This window comes from Lithobates pipiens, unplaced genomic scaffold (assembly GCF_037356315.1).
Source record: "Lithobates pipiens isolate NorthernLeopardFrog02 unplaced genomic scaffold, aLitPip1_a1.2 Scaffold_65, whole genome shotgun sequence".
Taxonomy (NCBI): domain Eukaryota; kingdom Metazoa; phylum Chordata; class Amphibia; order Anura; family Ranidae; genus Lithobates; species Lithobates pipiens.
The window spans coordinates 1,236,005-1,253,658 of NW_027507887.1; positions in this window are offsets into that span (position 1 = coordinate 1,236,005).

The following is a 17,654-nucleotide window of genomic DNA, read 5'->3' on the forward strand; positions in this document are numbered from 1 at the left end:
TTGGTTTGCGCAAAAGTTATAGCATTTACAAAATAGGGGATAGTTTTATGGCATTTTTATTAATAATTTTTTTTTGGCGGCGATCAGCGATTTTTATCTTGACTGCAACATTATGGCGGACACATCAGACATTTTTGACACATTTTTGGGACCATTGTCATTTATACAACAATCAGTGCTATACAAATGCACTGATTCCTGTGTAAATGACACTGGCAGTGAAGGAGTTAACCATTAGGGGGCAGTGTAAGGGTTACGTGTGTCCTGGGGAGTGTTTCTAACTGGGTGGGGGGGGCGTGGCTACTTGTGACACGTCACTGATCTCTGCTCCTGATCACAGGGAGCAGAGATCAGTGACACTGTCACTAGCCAGAACTAAGCCCGTTCTTCCTCTTCGTGGGATGATCGCGGGTATCCCCGGTGGTATGCACGCAATGGCATGGTGGCAAATTTAAAGGGACGTACAGGGGGGGCGTGGCCTGATGGGAATGGCGGCGGACGCTTAACTGAGGAGCTCCGACCATCCACGGAGCTATCCGCCGCCATCCTCTTATTTCCTCGCGGATTTTGCCTCCACGATTGCCCTGCCAGGACCGGGCTGTGCCGCCAAGTGATCCGGGCCCTGTATTCTTCAGCGCTGAGGCTCCTAGCCGCCATCTTGGGCCTACCGGACTGCCAGAGAACGCCGCTGTTGCACCGGAGGGAGAGGTAAGGGGCTACCATCGGTCCCCCACCATCATCTCCACCTTCGCCCAGGACTCATCTGAGGCGTTTTCGGACTCCCACGGACCCCGGGGAGCCCGCGGCCGGCTCCGGCCTAGTGCGGCCTACTGAGGCCTAGGAATCCCCGGAGTTTCCTGCGGCTGCTGCCCGGGGATTCGTTCCGCGGCCGCTCCGGCCTACAATAACGGCTGAAATCGGCCTCCCTACGCTGGCCTAGCTGCTCCCCCACATCCCCCCCTCTAGGAGACTTGCTTCGCATGCCATTTCCCTGTGGCTCTACATCCCTGTTGAACTGCTCCCTTCAATTTGCTTTCCTGGCTCGCTGTACCAAGCATCCTGCCTCAAGTACCCCCTGCAGCCTCCTGTTCCCCCTGCTTACGGACCTGTTCTGGCTTTCACCGTATATTCATTTATTCTACTGCAACGGGGGATTGACAAATTTCCTTTGCTCCTACCTAGATGAACTTTCCATCCTCTCAGATCGCAAGCCAGTATACCTCTCAGAATTACTACTGTGGATGCTACCTCGCATTGTCGCATGCCTATGCCTATATAATCGCATCTTACCATATGCAAGCCCCTCCTAACTAACTGACCTGTACTTTCTTCTGTAAGGGCCTGGCCTGAGGTATGGAGCGGTGACTCGGGCCGCACTCGGCTCCTGGCTCCCCCAGCCCCACGGGAATCTTTTTAGATCGTAAACCGGACCATAACCAGCTCCATGGGGAAAGACAAGCCCAAGGTGCACAGGGGCGGCAGTAGCCGTCACCCAGGAGGGGATTTGGATGACTACTTCGGCCATGGAAGGGTGTCCTCACCGCACCGCCCAGCATCTAAAGAGCCGCCGGCTCCTCCGTCCCCAGCGCGCTCTGAACCGACCCTGCAATCTCAAGTGCGTTCCCACAACTTACTCTCACACCCCGAGGACATTGCCCTCTCCCCCAGGCTTACCAGAAGCCGCTCGAATGCCTCACTAGGATCGGGGGATGGGTGGGACATGGAATCGCAAATCAGATCCCTGCACGGCTACCTGAGGTCCCTTCCCACTAAAGATGACTTTGAACGCTATGTGCATAGGATTGAGGAAACATATCGGAAGGAGATCTCGGACTTGAGAAAAGATGTGGGGGTACGCTTTGATGATGTGGACAACACGGTTGATGGCCTGCGGGACACTATACAGTCACACGACCAGATCCTCAATGCCCACACTGTCCTGCTCCAGCAACTCTCATATCAGCAGGATGACCTCGAAAACTGCAGTCGCCGCAACAACATACGCATACGGGGGATACCTGAGTCGGTTGACCCCAAGAATCTACCTGCTGCGGTTACAGCCATCTTTAACCAGATGCTCCAACGACCCAAAGATGACCCGATCGAACTGGACCGGGTGCACCGTACATCGGGTCCTCGCACCCCTGACCCCTCCTTTGTCCGTGACACTCTTTGCCGTGTTCATTTCTACAAAATAAAGGAGGACATTATGAGGGCCGCCAGCACACAACAGTCGATTCTATTCAACGACACGCCTATCATGCTCCTTCCTGATCTCTCCCGCCAAACTCTAGCAATGCGGAAATCCCTGAGACCCCTCATGCAGCTCCTACAAGCAAGACAAATTAAATACCAGTGGCGCTTTCCGTTCCACCTTCAAATGCACCACGCGGGTAAAACCGCCATATTCCGTACATTGGGGGACCTGCCTACATTCCTCAGTACACTTGAACTGCCTCAAGTCGCGCTGCCCGATTGGCCGTTTGCTCTGACCACACCTGGTCTACCCTACACTCCACAGTGGCAGAAACAAGGTCGCAGGCGCACCCCTCGATCTCCGTTGCCTCAAGATCCTAACGGCTGACCCGTGCCTGCGGGCCCACCCGGACCTGTTCTCTTTCTTCACTTTTGGGGTCCTCCCCCATGATGTGCTTGGACCCGAACGGGTCGAATAGCTTTACTGTTGATTAACCCTTTTGTTTACAGGTTTTTTGTATGTTATTTGCGCCCTCTGTTGCTGTGCGTCCCCTCCCTTTTCCTTATAGTTGGGGTGCTCAGTTATGCCTTATTGGATTGTTCCTGGATTGATCTCGGGACATGTTCCCGCACCCCACTATCTGCGGCAGCCCCCCCCCTGGGTTGCCCTTGCCATACTTACCAGTTGTTGCTATGTCTCCTTTAGATGTTTCTATTTTATGCCGGTTTACAAATGCATTTATTGATGACCGCTAGAATAATTTACGTTGCTATGTTATTTGGTTTACTTTTCAGGTCGCAACTGACTCCGGTTTACCCGTGGGGCCGGGGTGCTGGGAGCTGCCCGGCTTGGTGATTCTGCTCCTCGCCCCCCCCCCTTTTACGGGTTCTTTATTTGTTTGTTTTTCCTTTTTTTTATTTATTTTTGCTGTGCGCCCCACGGTGTTCCTATGATCGCTGTGGGGCGCACCGATTTGTGCCTTTATGACTGGCTTTTTTCCTGTATGCTGCTTCCCTTTTGGAGCCACCTAGTGGCCTTTTTTGTTTTTGTTTTACTCACTATTTTTCTATAACAGACCTCTTGGGCCTGTTTCCCACGATTGATGTTTACAGCTATTGTATTCTATATACCCCTGTTTATTTTATCGGGAACGGGTAACCCTGCCTATATTTCTTACTACTCCCTATACAAGGTTGTTATGCTGTCTTTTCTCTTCTTACCTTTTTTCCTCCCTCCGTCTTCCCTCTGCTTGTACCCTCCCACCCTCTGCCTCTTCCCTTGCCCCCCCCTGCCCGACCTCTACTCCCGCTCCCACACCCATCAGGGTTCGCCCATGGTGCCACTTATTATATTGATTCTGAGCTCCTCCCTACGACCCCCCCATGGCTAGTGACGGTTCCATAACCTTTGCTTCCTTTAATTGTAGGGGAGCCAGACACTCTACCATTTTCACAAGAAGCGTGCGAAAATTCTGCTGCTTCAAGAAATGCACTTTCGCGCAAGAGCTATCCCAGCCCTACGCAATAGATATTACTCGCAATGGTTTCACAGTGTTAATCCTCAGGCCAAATCTAAGGGGGTATCTGTTGCCTTTCATAAATCTTTTAACCCGGAGGTTCTAGACTCTCTGATAGATGACTCGGGTCGCTATATTTTTCTGAAACTGAAACTAAATGATTTTCTTTTCACAGTGGCTAACATCTATGTGCCGAACGTGGGCCAGGCTCGGTTCCTCTCCTCGGTCCTCACCAGACTATCCTCCTTTGGAGGGTCAACTTTCATTATTGGAGGTGATCTCAACGTTGCCCTCTCCCCATCCGCAGACACATCCTCGGGTAAGTCTTCTGTTCCTCACTCCACCTTGACACGCATTAAATCACTTCTACATTCATCCCATCTGGTGGATGCCTGGCGAATCCAGCATCCCACGGAAAGGGATTACAGCTACTTCTCCATTGCACACAACTCCTACAGTAGACTGGACCACTTTCTCATATCACAATCCCTACTTGACACACCTCTCCAAACTTCGATCGGTAATCTTCTGTGGTCCGACCATGCCCCCGTCTACCTGACTCTGGTCCGCCCCCCTACTACCCGTCGGGGAGCGAGCTGGAGACTTAACGACAATCTGCTGCGGGACACCGTGTGTATGGCGGATGTCTCTAAGGCCATTAAAAACGTTATAGGTGACCATTCCGCTGACACTACCTCCCCTATGAACCAGTGGGACACTCTCAAATGTGTGCTCCGGGGTACCCTTATACAACATGGTTCTCGCCTTAAAGAGGCCCGAGCCCATGACATACGCAGACTCCTTAATACCATTGCGGACCTCAAACCCCTTCACAAAAAGGATTTGGACCCTGCTGTTTTTGTTCAGCTTTCCAGTGCCCGCAGGGACCTACTCCAGCTCCTAGACGTGCACTCCCTGATCGCCAGGGATAAAGCGCGGAACCACTTCTACTCACTGGCAAACAAGTGTGGTAAGCACCTGGCTAGGATCATTCATCCTAGACCCCCGCGACATTCTATCCCCTTCATCGTTCGATCGGACCATACGAAAACATTTAACACCTCTGGGATATCTGCGTCCTTCAGGCAATACTACTCACAGCTCTATAACCTCTGCAACCCCCCCAGTTAGGTCCCCTCCATCTTCTGACCCCACGCAGGCTTATATCCTGGAGACTGCTCTACCTACTGTTGACACTGTGGACGCAGCGACCTTGGACGAGCCCCTTACTACCTTTGACTTTTTACAGGCTATTAAAGTCCTTAAAGTGGGGAAATGCCCGGGCCCTGACGGCTTTACACCCCGGTTTTACAAAACTTTTGCCCCCCAGCTTGCACCCCTTCTGACGAAAGCCTTTAACTCGGTAGACAGTTCTAACCTCCCGTCCAAGGAATCTTTATCTGCTAACATCTCTATTATCCCTTAACCAGGCAAGGACCCATCCCAATGCAGCAGCTATCGGCCCATCTCCCTGCTCAACATAGATATGAAGCTATTCGCAAAAGTCCTAGCCACCCGTCTGTCCCCTCTATTACCTAAAATTATTCATAATGATCAGGTGGGGTTTGTCCCTGGCAGGGAGGCAAGGGACAACACCACCAAGACGATACATCTCATATCCCTGATCCAACGTAAAGGCCTGAGAGCTTGCCTCTTATCCTTTGACACTGAATAGGCCTTCGATAGGGTCAGTTGGAGGTTTTACAGCTGTCTCTAGAACAACTTGGCCTCGGAGCTCCCTTCATCTCTAAAGTTATGTCCCTATACTCCCGACCCTCAGCTACGGTCCTGGTCAACAGTACCACATCGGCTCCCTTTGACATTGCAAACGGTACCCGACAGGGCTGCCCCCTGTCCCCCCTCCTCTTTGTCATCATCACTGAGCATTTGGCCTGTGCCATACGACAAAACCCCTCCATTCTTGGTATTCAAACTCCGTCTGCACATCACAAACTTTCCCTGTATGCTGATGACCTCCTTGTGTATATTCAGAATCCACACATCTTACCATCCCTACTTTGTGAATTACGTGAATTTCAACGTTTTGGTATCTATAGTAACTTTAAGCTCAACATCTCTAAGACAGAAGCCCTTAACATATCCCTTACCCCCTCCACGCTGTCCCTTCTGAAATCCAACTTCTCATTTAAATGGCAGGCCAAGGGGTCGTTATACCCTCCAACCTAGCTGATTTGTTTTCCCTGAATTATATCCCCCTGCTTAACCGTATACGGAAGGACCTCGAGGAGTGGGGGAGATCTCCCTTGCCCTGGTTCGGACGGATTAATATCCTAAAGATGGACACTCTACCCAAGTTCCTGTATTTATCTCAAACAATCCCCATCCACGTCCCCAAATCATTTTTTATCTCCCTACGCTTGCTGGCAATCAGATTCATGTGGAACAGGGGCCTCCCCAGGGTTAAATTTAAACTGCTAACGATCCCGAAGACTATGGGAGGAACAGGCCTCCCTGACTTTGAGACTTACCATACAGCCGCTCATATGACTCGCATCATAGAATGGTTCTCTCTCCCTTCCTGCAAGGCCTCGGTGTCTGTTGAACAGGACCTTTCTCCTGTAGATCTCCGAGCTCTTCCATGGGGTTATAAACAGGACTACTCTTGTATGACATCCTTGTCCCCACTGACTTTGGCCTCCCTGACGATGTGGTACAAGACAAACACCACTCTCTCCTCTGATCCGGGCCCCTTGACGTCCCTCTTTGACCATCCTGCTTTACCACAAAGTACAGGGGCAGCCTCCCTAGGACCCTTTAAGCGTACAGAATGGCCGCAAGCCCGCACATTTGTGCATCCCTCTCAGGGGACCCCGGTCTCCGTGGCAGACTCCGGAGATTGGCTCACGGCCCTACATGTGTCCACATTTGCCAAACGCCTACACTCCTCCTCTCAAATACATTGCAAGCTTACCAACTTCGAGGAACTGTGCTCACTCCCAGAAACTCCCAAACACTTACTATCCTCCTTATATAACCTACTACAGACTTTAGCACATGATCGACTCCCACATTACACCAGGCTGTGGTCTGCGGATTTGGGTGAAGACACCTCTGTGCCGGAATGGCAAACCTCTTTTCATTTCACACATAAGTCAACCATCTCCTGCTACTCCCAAGAAAAGAACTACAAACTATTGTCCAGGTGGTACAGGGACCCTGCTACTTTACACAGGATTTTCCCATCTACCCCAGCCACCTGCTGGCGCTGTGAAGCTTCAGTCGGAACTTATATGCATGTCTGGTGGGACTGTGAGAGGATCCGCCCCTTCTGGACACAGGTTTTTGAATGTTATAATCTCTTAGCTGATATTCCGGTTCCTATCTCTCCGAAAATTGCATTACTCTCTACTCTATGCTGCCCGGGTCTATTAAATCACAGAGACAAAGATTGCTCCGTTTCTTTATGTCCTCTGCTAGACAGCTGATACCTGCTTATTGGAAGACAACGACCACTCCCCCATTGTCACGATGGGTGTCGATTATGAATGAGACCATGAGAATGGAGGAGATGTTGGCACTGGACAATGACACTTACGCCAAATGTATTTCTCAATGGTCGTTCTGGCTCCGCTTCTCTTCCTCTGACACCTTAATGAACCAAATCTTGAACGCATAAGGACACTGTGGGCTCTTTCTTACCCTACCCCCCCCACCCATATTCCTTCCCCCTCCCCCCCTTCCTCCCCCTCTCCTCTCCTCTTGCTATTTAGCTTTCCCCTCTACCGCCTTGCTCCTCTTCACTTTGCTCCTCTCTCTTCTCTCTTTCTTTCTATCTTTTTTATGTTATTGTTTAAATATTGCCTCATGTAGTAACCCATGAGTATTTCTCACTACTGTGGCCTCGTGGATCGGTGCGCAGGCCGTCTTCTCCACTCTCCAAGCTTCCCGTCAGGGACCGGCTGTGGCCGATAGTCATTAGCCGGCCTCCTGTAATTGTACTCCTGTTATTGTTCCTGCTTGCATTTGCCTCATGATGGTTACTGTTTTGTTGTTTTTACTTGAAATGTTTCAATAAAAATATTTTCAACACCAAAGGGACGTACAGGTGACGTTGCTTCAGTTTGCTTAAGTGCGCATGTGCCGATGACGTTGGCACATGCAAATACTGGGATACACGGTTTAGGAGATATTCAGTGTAGCTACAGGTATGCCTAATTAAAAGCTTGCCTGTAGTATAAAGCGGTTGTAAAGGGTTTAACCACTTTAAGGAGCCCTTGCGGAAGCCTCCTGTACATTTGTCTCCAAGCTTTGCAGTACCACCCTTGCCTCCCTCACCTCCCATGCCTCCTGGTACCGAATCGGTCAGTGAAGGTGAACCCATGCACTTTGATTTTACGAGTCTCTCTTGATGAGATGAGATGAGAGACCCTTAGTAGGAGGGAGAGAGGGAGAGATTGTGCCTTTATTGTGGCCAGGCAGGTCTCTTTTTGAAGTCTTGTCCTACCCATCAAGGGAACACCCGAACCTTGAAGTCCTGTCACAGACAGACCTTAGGTGTCGTTGTTTCGTCTCCAGTTATCCAGAAGGATAAGCCCCTGCTTTCAGTCACCCTTTCTTGGGCTGAGTCATCCGTCGAGATACAGGCTCTAATCGACTCTGGGGCTGCAGGCCTGTTCATTGATGCTGCCTTTGTATCAAAGCACTCGATTCCGCTGCAGTTGTTTGACACTCCACTTGCCATTGAGGCTCTTGATGGGAGACCTCTACAGCCTGCCCATGTGACTCATGAGACTGTTCCACTGTCCATGGCAGTAGGACCTCTTCACCATGAGATAATCCAATTCCAAGTTATTTCCTCACCTAACTTTCTGCTGGTTATTGGCTATCCTTGGTTACAGAGGCACAACTCCTCTTTTGATTGGCTCCGTGCTGAGGTTCTCTCCTGGTCGCCACAATGCAGTAAGACATGCTTCCAGAAGGTAGCCAAGGTCCTGTGAACCTCTTCACTCTCCTCCCCGCCAGAGGAGCACCGCAATTTTAGCGTTGTCTTTGACAAAGGTCAAGTCGGTAGTTTGCCTCAACAGTGGTCATATGATTGCTTAATTGACCTTCAACCTGGTGCCATACCTCCTCGTGGCCGGGTTTACCCTTTGTCGGTCTTGGAAGATAAGGCCATGGAGGAGTATGTTGCAGACACACTTTTTAGAGGTTTCATCTGCAAATCCTCATATCCTGCTGGTGCTGATTTCTTCTTTGTGAAGAAGAAGAGGGGTGAACTGGGACCTTGTATTGATTATAGGGGTCTCAATCGTTTCACGATTAGCAATGCCTATCCGATTCCGTTGATTACGGAGTTATTTGACCGCCTCCAGGGAGCAACTGTTTTCACAAAGCTTAATTTGAGAGGGGCATACAATCTCCTAAGGAGGGAGACGCGTGGAAAACTGTGTTTAATACCAGAACAGGCCATTATGAGTACCTCGTAATGCCTTTTGGCCTTTGTAATGCCCCGGCAGTTTTCCAGGAATATATTAACAATGTCCTTCAAGAATTGTTGCAGTTATGTGTGGTGGTCTATCTCAGCGATGTTGGCGCCCTTCTGTCTCTGCATCCTACCTCTGAGAGCGCTATGCATCCTTTTGGTTACTTTTCCAAGAAATTGTCACCTGCAATTACAAGATTGGTGACAGAGAGCTGTTAGCGATCATTTTAGCCTTGAAAGAATGGAGACATTCTGTGCCGGTTCTCAGTCCTACTGACCATAAGAATCTCACATTCTTGTCTGAGGCCAAACACATCTCTCCCAGAAGGGTGCGATGGGCTCTTTCCTTGTCAAGTTTCAATTACATTGTCTCATTCTGACCTGGTACTAAGAATGTAAGGGCTGCAGCTTTGTCACGACAATTTTTTTCCACTTCCAAGATGGAGTCGGTTCCGGTTCCTATGATTCCTAGGCACCAATCTCACTTCTCCTTTGGGTGACAACATTCTTGCTGCTCAGGTCCATGCTCCTCCTGAGAAACCTTGTGACCGCTGCTTTTTCCCAGAGAGTCTCCGTACTGCTGTGTTCTAGACTTACCATTCTCCCAAGGCTGCTGGCCATCCTGTGAAGAATCAATTCTTTTGGGCCATCTCCCAACAAGTCTGGTGGCCTATTCTATGTGCTGATGTAACCACCTTCGTAGCTGCCTGTTCCTTGTGTGCTCAGAGTTATGTAGCGTACACACAATCGGATTTTCCGACAACAAATGTGGGATGTGAGCTTGTTGGTGGAAAGTCCAAGCGTGTGCATGCTCCATCGAACGTTTACGTCTTCACGTATGTCTTGTATGTCGCTACGTTTGTAATTGTTGGCCAACATTTGTGTGACCGTGTGTATGCAAGACAAGTTGGAGCCAACACCCTTCGACCAAAAACACACGGTTTTGTTGTCGGAAAGTCCAATTGTGTGTACGGAGCATAAGACTCCACGACACCATCCAGTGGGCCTCCTAAAACCCTTACCCAATGGAGAGAGGCCCTGGACCCACCTGTCTATGGATTTCATTGTGGAGTTACCCAACTCCCAGGGCAACACATTTATCCTTATGGGGGTTGACCGGTCCTCAAAACTGTCTCATTGTGTTCCACTTAAGAAGTTGTCCACTTCTAAGGAACTGGCTTCCATTTTTGCTTGGGAGAGCTTTTGCTTAAATGGGCTACCGAAGGTGATTGTCTTGGACAGGGGTAGTCAGTTTGTGTCCCGGTTCTGACAAGCCTTTTTTGGACAGTTGGGAATTCAGCTTGATTTCTCCTCTGTGTATCAACCGCAGTCTAATGGGGCCACAGAACGAGCCAATCAGTCCTTAGAGCAATTCCTACGTTGCTATATTTCTGACCATCATAAAAACTGGTCAGACCTATTACCATGGGCAGAGTTTTCTCACAATAGTGCCTTAAATTCTGCTTCCTGATTGTCCCCATTTATGGCAAACTATGGTTTCCAACCTTCCATGTTGCCTGACTCATTTATTTATGCAGACTATTCCTGTTTTAGAGGAGCATCTCCGTGGTCTTCTTTCCACTTGGGCATAAGTCCAGGAGGCTTTGCGACATGCTGACCGCAGACGCCTGCCTGCGCCTTCTTACCAGGTTGGGGACAAGGTCTGGCTGTCATCTCGCAAACCTCCCAATTCATATTCCCTCTCTGAAGTTCGCACCTGGTTTATTGGGCCTTTCCGTATTCTTCGGAGGATTAACCCAGTGGCTTACACGTTAGACCTTCCTTCTGATATGCGTATCTCAAATGTATTTCATGTCTCCTTATTAAAACCTTTGGTCTGCAACCGCTTTACCACCTCGGCGCCACATTCTCACCCTGTACAGGTTGAGAACCATAAGGAATATGAAGTACAATCCATTGTTGACTTCCATAGGTTCCGTGGGTGCATACAGTACCTGATGCATTGGAAGGGGTATGGTCCGTAGGAACGCTCTTGGGTCTCATCCTCGGATGTACATGCCTCTGTCCTTCTCTGTGATTTCCATAGACGTTTTTCCCCTCAAGCCTGGTGGTCCTCCGAGGGGGAGGGGTCATTGAGGAGGGGGTACTGTCAGGGCTGTGCTCAGCCCTTCCTTCTCTGAGCTGGCCACTCAGCTGTCAACTAATTGCCAGCTCCTGTCTCTCTACAGTTACTCACCTGTTGATGATATCCTGCTCATCAGTCCTGCCTACTTAAGCTGTCCAGCCCAGAGGATCTCTGCCTTCTCCTTGGTCAACATCACAGAGACTATCTCCTGTGTTCCAGTTTAAGACTTACTTGGCTGACATCCCTTCTGGCTCCAGATTCTGCTTGCTGTTCCACTACACAGATCCCTGACTTTTTGGCTAGGCTGACTATCCGTTCCGTTTACCGAATTTTGGCTATGTTCTGACTACGTTTGTTCTGTTTAATTTATTATTAAACAAGTGTAATTTAACTGTACTTCTGTCTCTGTCTAATCTATGGTTTCTGACAGATATATGTGGTTGTGATATTATTTCTGTCAGCAGGATGCTAACCCCCTCCTGACAGAAAATGCTGTAATGCATGTGTAGATAGTTGTTAGAGGTAGGATGTTGTATTCTTATGTTCTTTCCGCTGAAGGGTTCCAGTATGGATGGCTGTCTATTCGTTTCCAGATGGAGTCAGGAATTCCTGTGGGCAGAGTGCTTACTTCTAGGGGGGGGGTGCTCTGGCCCATGATGTACAGTGTTATGTGTTAGCTAAAGGGATCTGTAGTTAGGAATGTATATATATTGTACAAAACCAATGTCTATATTTTTTTATACTGATATTTATTTGTGCATAGCCCCATCCAAGTTTGTTCCCTTCCCCATTACAAAACTGTATCTTTATGGGATGCCCTTGCTCATGGGCCCAGGATCCAATTTTTGTAAATTTCTCAACTAAGGGACTAGCTGGATATTAGAAGGGGGGGGGGGGGGGGGTGTAGCAACTCCTAGTGGTACTAGGAGGTGTACAGAGTTTTTGTTAGAGTAGGTAAATGTCCAGGCTTGGCTGTGAGTTTTTCTTCTGGATCAGGGTTTCAGTGACTCAGGGATAGTCGGGTGACTCACAGGCAATATCACTGAGACCTCCCACTTCTTTCCAGAACATGCCGGAATCTTCTGGAAAGGAAGGAGGAGAGGTGAAGCTGCCTGGAGTATTCTGAGGGCCCTGACCAATCCCCAACTTGGATTGGCAGGGGGCAGGCCTCCTCAAATACTCAGGGTCAGCCCAGCTGGAGAGGAGTTGGTATCAGGTGGAAGATGGAGTGTTAGGCTATTGTGGCCATGTGGGAGTGCCCCAGTCCTAACCAGGAAGCACAGGAGGAGCAAGAGAGGACAGCGGGAGAACACTGCCAGGCAAGTCTCCAGGAGTTCCATAGAGTGCAGACAGGAGGGCTAGTGAGTGTTCACACCGTCAGGAGGACTGGGGAGGCATGCCTGAGAGGACTGGGAGAGTATAGCGTGGGATGAGTGCAAAGCCAGTGGAGTGGACTGTGGTGGCACGGCAGTGGAGAGAGGCAGCTGCAGCCAGGAAAGCTGGCAGGGCTTAAAGATGTGTTTCAGGGATCAGCAGCCACATGGACAGCTATCACTAGGACTTGCTGGAGGAAGAGAAGAAGTTGTATATACCTACATAGAGTGTATATTGTTCGTAGTCCCTACATTGTTCTCTTGAAATCTACTGAGCATCCCATAATTCCCCAATCCCCATCCAAGTTTAATCCCTCCACTAAAAACAATGAAAACAAAGTGCATGGACTGTTTTCTGTCTGAGGAGTGACTGAAGATTGTGTGCCAGGCTAGGCAGGGTGGCAGATGAACCACAACTATCAGCAGCCCCTACGGGGGTACCGCTATACATATTTTTAGCACGGAACACTGTATTAGTGTCACTGGTTCCAAAAAAAGTGTAAAAAATGTGTCAGTTAGTGTCAGATCTGACCGTCGTAATATCGCCGCCATTACTAGTAAAAAAATAAATAAATAAAAATTCCATAAATATATCCCATAGTTTGTAGATGCCGTAATGTTTGCGCAAACCAATCAATATATGCTTATATGCTTACTGGGATTTTTTTTCTACCAAAAATATGCAGCAGAATACATATTGGCCTAAATTGATTTTTTATTTTTACTTATATTTTAAGGAATATGTCTTATAGCAGAAAGTAAAAAATATTGTTTTTTTTTCAAAATTGTTAGTTTTTTGTTGTTTAGAATGCAAAAAATAAAAAAATGCAGAGGTGATCAAATACCACTAAAAGAAAGCTCTATTTGTGGGAAAAAAAAGGTCATCAATTTTATTTGGGTACAGTGTCGCGTGACCACGCAATTGTAAAGTAATGCATTGCCGTATTACAAAAAATGGCCTGGTCATGGGGGGTAAATCTTTCGGAGCTAAAGTGGGTAATGTGCAGATTGACTAGCAATCACAGCATTACACTAATTGAACACATTTACCAATACAAGCATGCAACAAACATACTGTACAGTAATTGGCAGCAAGCATTTGGGGCGTATTTGTGAAAACTTCACCTACAATATATAAGTTGGCCACTAGAGAGCAGCACTAGCATTTAATACACATAATGCTAGTGGAGCAAAGGCAGGCTCAAACAGACACAAACACACTATAATAATGTATAGCTAATACGTATCATTTATTTAGATCAGGATTCCTAAATGATGAATCTTCATGAAATCTTTTAAGAAAAAAAGTAAAAAAAAGTCAGTGGTATTTGATAACAAGTAGAGGCAGAAATTGGGTGTATATACAGTAAATGACAGCTGTCTTGAGTTTTCAGTACAGTTAAATAGCTGGGGGCCACAGCAAACTGTTACTGGGGGCCACACACGCACACCATTAGACCACTGTACACAGGTGCACCTTCAATTAGAAAGCAAATGTCTATTTTCTCCTTTTTGTAAATTCCACAAATTGAGAACAAAGTAAGCTGACAATCTAATCTGATCCACAAGCATTAGCAGGAGGGGGGCACCCACTGAATAATAGGCCTAGGGGGAGGGGGAGCTGTGACAGACACAGGAAATGTAAAAGGAAAGAGTAGTGTGATTCTACTGAGCACATAGTTCGAGTTATTACGGTGCTTACCTTAAAGCAGTATTAAACTCTAAAACAAAAACATATTATATTGCAGTGTACCAATTCTTATCCTGGCCATACACTATAGGCCATTTAGAACATTTGTTTTTCGGCCAGTCAATAGGCATAAAATCGACAATCGTTAGGATGTTTTTGAGCTGAAATAACGAAGGACAAGTTTGGAAATTTCCTGCAGAAAGAACGATAAATTGAAAGGTTAATGTGTTTCCCATCCAAACTGTCTGCACTAGGTATATGTAAAAAAAAAAATGCAATCACTTATGTCCACTGAATGATTTATCAGTCATTACATGATGGCACTATCGTTTGCGCTCACGGCCGAATGTTAGTTTTTCGAAAATGGGTTCGGCCAATTTTTCATACAGTGTATGGCCAGCAGTAGACCCTTTTCACACTGGAGCGGGTGCTACAAATAGCCTCTACTAAGCACCTGAAAATCGCCTCCCATTCATTCCAATGTGCCTTTTCACACTGGGGTGATGCGCTTGCGGGATGGGAAAAAAAGTCTTGCAAGCAACATCTTAGGGGCGGGTTGGGAACGGTGTATACACCGTTCCCAAAACACCCTACCATTGGAATGAATAGGCAGCGCTTTCAAAGCTTCACAAAACGGGAATTTTTAACCCCTTTTTTGGAGTTAAAAGCACCCTGCTAGCGTCCGAAAAGTGGTGCATAAGCATCGCTAAACAGCGGTGAACGAGGGGTGCTATAGCGCTAACGCAGCCACGGTCTCAATGTGAAATTGGTCTCAGATGTGATGGTTGCAGTAGTTGGTTTTTCTTTTAGGCCAGTAAGTCTATTGTTTCTCAACTTTGTTTAACAGATCAGGAAGTTGGAGGGATGAGACAAACCATTTACCACTGACAGGGGTGCTTAGAATGATCAGCTTTTATTTTGTTAAGAGGAGGTCCAGCCTGGGTGGTAAAATATAATAAAAGTCAGCAGCTACAAATGCTGCAGCTGCTGACTTTTAATAATAGGGCACTTACCTGTCCAGGGAGCCAACGATATCAACACCCCAGCCAATCTTTGGATCGACTCTCAGGTGCTGCCGCCACCATTCCTGGTAAAGGAACCAGGCAGTGAAACCTTTCCTACTGCGCATGCGTGAAGCATGCTGCACTTTCTAGTTGGCCTGGTTTAGGTTAACCCCCCTGCCCGATAAAAAAATTAAAATGTTGCCTAAAAGGTGTTAGCTGGAGTTCCCCCCTCCCCTCTGAAAGGTGCCAAATATGACACTGGAGGGGGGGGGGGGGTGGAACACCGCTTTAGGTAACCCCCCGCCCCCCCCCCCCCCCAAAAAAAAAGCTGTAACTGCCTAAAAGGTGTTAGCTGGAGTTCAGCTTTATTTTGTCCATCAAAATTTGCTAGTACATCTATCACTAGCTCCTGCCCCGATCAACAATATTGTTGTCCAAAGGTGTCTCCTTTGCTCCTCAAGCAGGGAAATAGGAAGTGTAAAAAGCCCAAATAAAAACCACAAAGGAATGCAGCCACCATGTAGCAGCCAAAATTTTTGTTTTTGGGTTTAATACTTAAAGCGGTGCTCCACCCAAAAGCAGCAGCTCTGCTTGTTCGCACCCCCCCCCCCTCCATTTGGCACTTTATGGGGGGAGAGGGGAGCGGGTACCTGGTTTTGACCGCCTCACCTCCTGGTAAGATCTCACGGCAATCTGCATCATGGCCGGCCCCTCCATTCCCCCCCCCCCCCACTTTCTGGGACCTGTGTGTGTCCCAGATGACAATGGGACCATTCAGAAAGCTTAGCACAATGCATGCATGCACAGCAGGAAACCGGTTGTGAAGCCTGAAGGCTTCACTGACGATTTCCCTTACTTGCAATGCTGGCACCTGCAACCAAAGCCGATGGACGGATCTGCTCAGGGTGCCGGTGAGGCACTGGCTAGTATCAGAGCCAGATACACACAGGTTACATATACTGTGATCGTTAGAACGAGACCAATAATTCTAGTACTAGACCTCCTCTAAAGTGTTGCCTATGGAGATTTATAAGTACTGAAGTTTGGTGCCATTCCACCAGTGTGGGCAATTTTAAGGCGTGACGTGTTAGTTATCTATTTACTCGGCATAACATCATCTTTCACATTATACAAAACTTAGATGTTGGGTGTCTGTTTAGAACTCCGATATTTCACCAAAACCCCCCCAACCTCCCCACGGGGCTATTAGAAAAATATTTTTTTTTTTTTAATTGATAATTCTACTGACTAAGTGAGTTCCTACTACACATACATACGTACATCCAAGCTGGACCAGTGTACTATAAAAAATGTCATCTTTAACCACCGCTCTGTTTTTCCGGGAGGGTGTACAGGGACGTCATCCCGGAACCATGCCCCCTGGGGTGCCCATCCGACGAGCTCTGTGATTGATCATAGATCACGGTACAGGGTTAATCACAGCGTTCCTTTACCTTGTGACCAGCTGTGTCCAATCACAGCCGATCACAATGTAAACAGACTTGCTGGTTATCGGCAGTACTTTACTCACCCGCTGTCACAGTGTGAGGAAAGAAGAGCCGTAACTGGCAAGTGTGACAGTGCCCTGGTTATCAGTGCCCATCAGTGTGGCCTATCAGTACTGCCTATTAGTGCTGCTTATCAGTGCCCATCACTGCCGCCTCATCAGTGCAGCCTATCAATGCCCATCAGGGCAGCCTCTTCAGCGCACATTAATGAAGGAGAAAAGTTAACAGCAACTAAAAAAACTTTTTTTTCCAACATTTTCGGTCTTTTTTCGTTTGTTTAGCAAAATATCCCAGTGGTGATTAAATACTACCAAAAGAAAGCTCTATTTGTGTGAAAAAAAAATTATTAAAAGTCCCTATGAGTCTAGTGTTACATGACTGCGGAATTGACATTTAAAGTGTGACAGTTCTGAAAGCTGAAAATTGGTCTGGGCAGGAAGGGGGTGAAAGTGCCCTGCAGGCTAATGATTGAATGTTTGTAGCCAAGTCCCGGGCTTCTCCAGGCCTAATGGAGACCTGCAGAGTTAGGGCCAGCTGACATCCTTCTTTGTAGAGTGGGTTACGAGGCATGGTGGGAGAGAGGTTAGGTCCAGGACACCCTTTAGTAGTTACAATGTTAATTAGCAGACTCTGAGACTTCTATAGGTAGACAGCCATGCAGGGAAAGGCACCCTGATGGACGCCATATCTGTGTAGACATGCTCTCTCATGGCAACAGTCTTGAACAGTTTCTAACAAAGGTTGCAATCAACTCTTTCACTTCCTCCACAATCTCCTCTTTTGAGCTTCACTCAACTGAGCTCCCAGTCTACCACCTAGACCCGCTGATCCACTGCC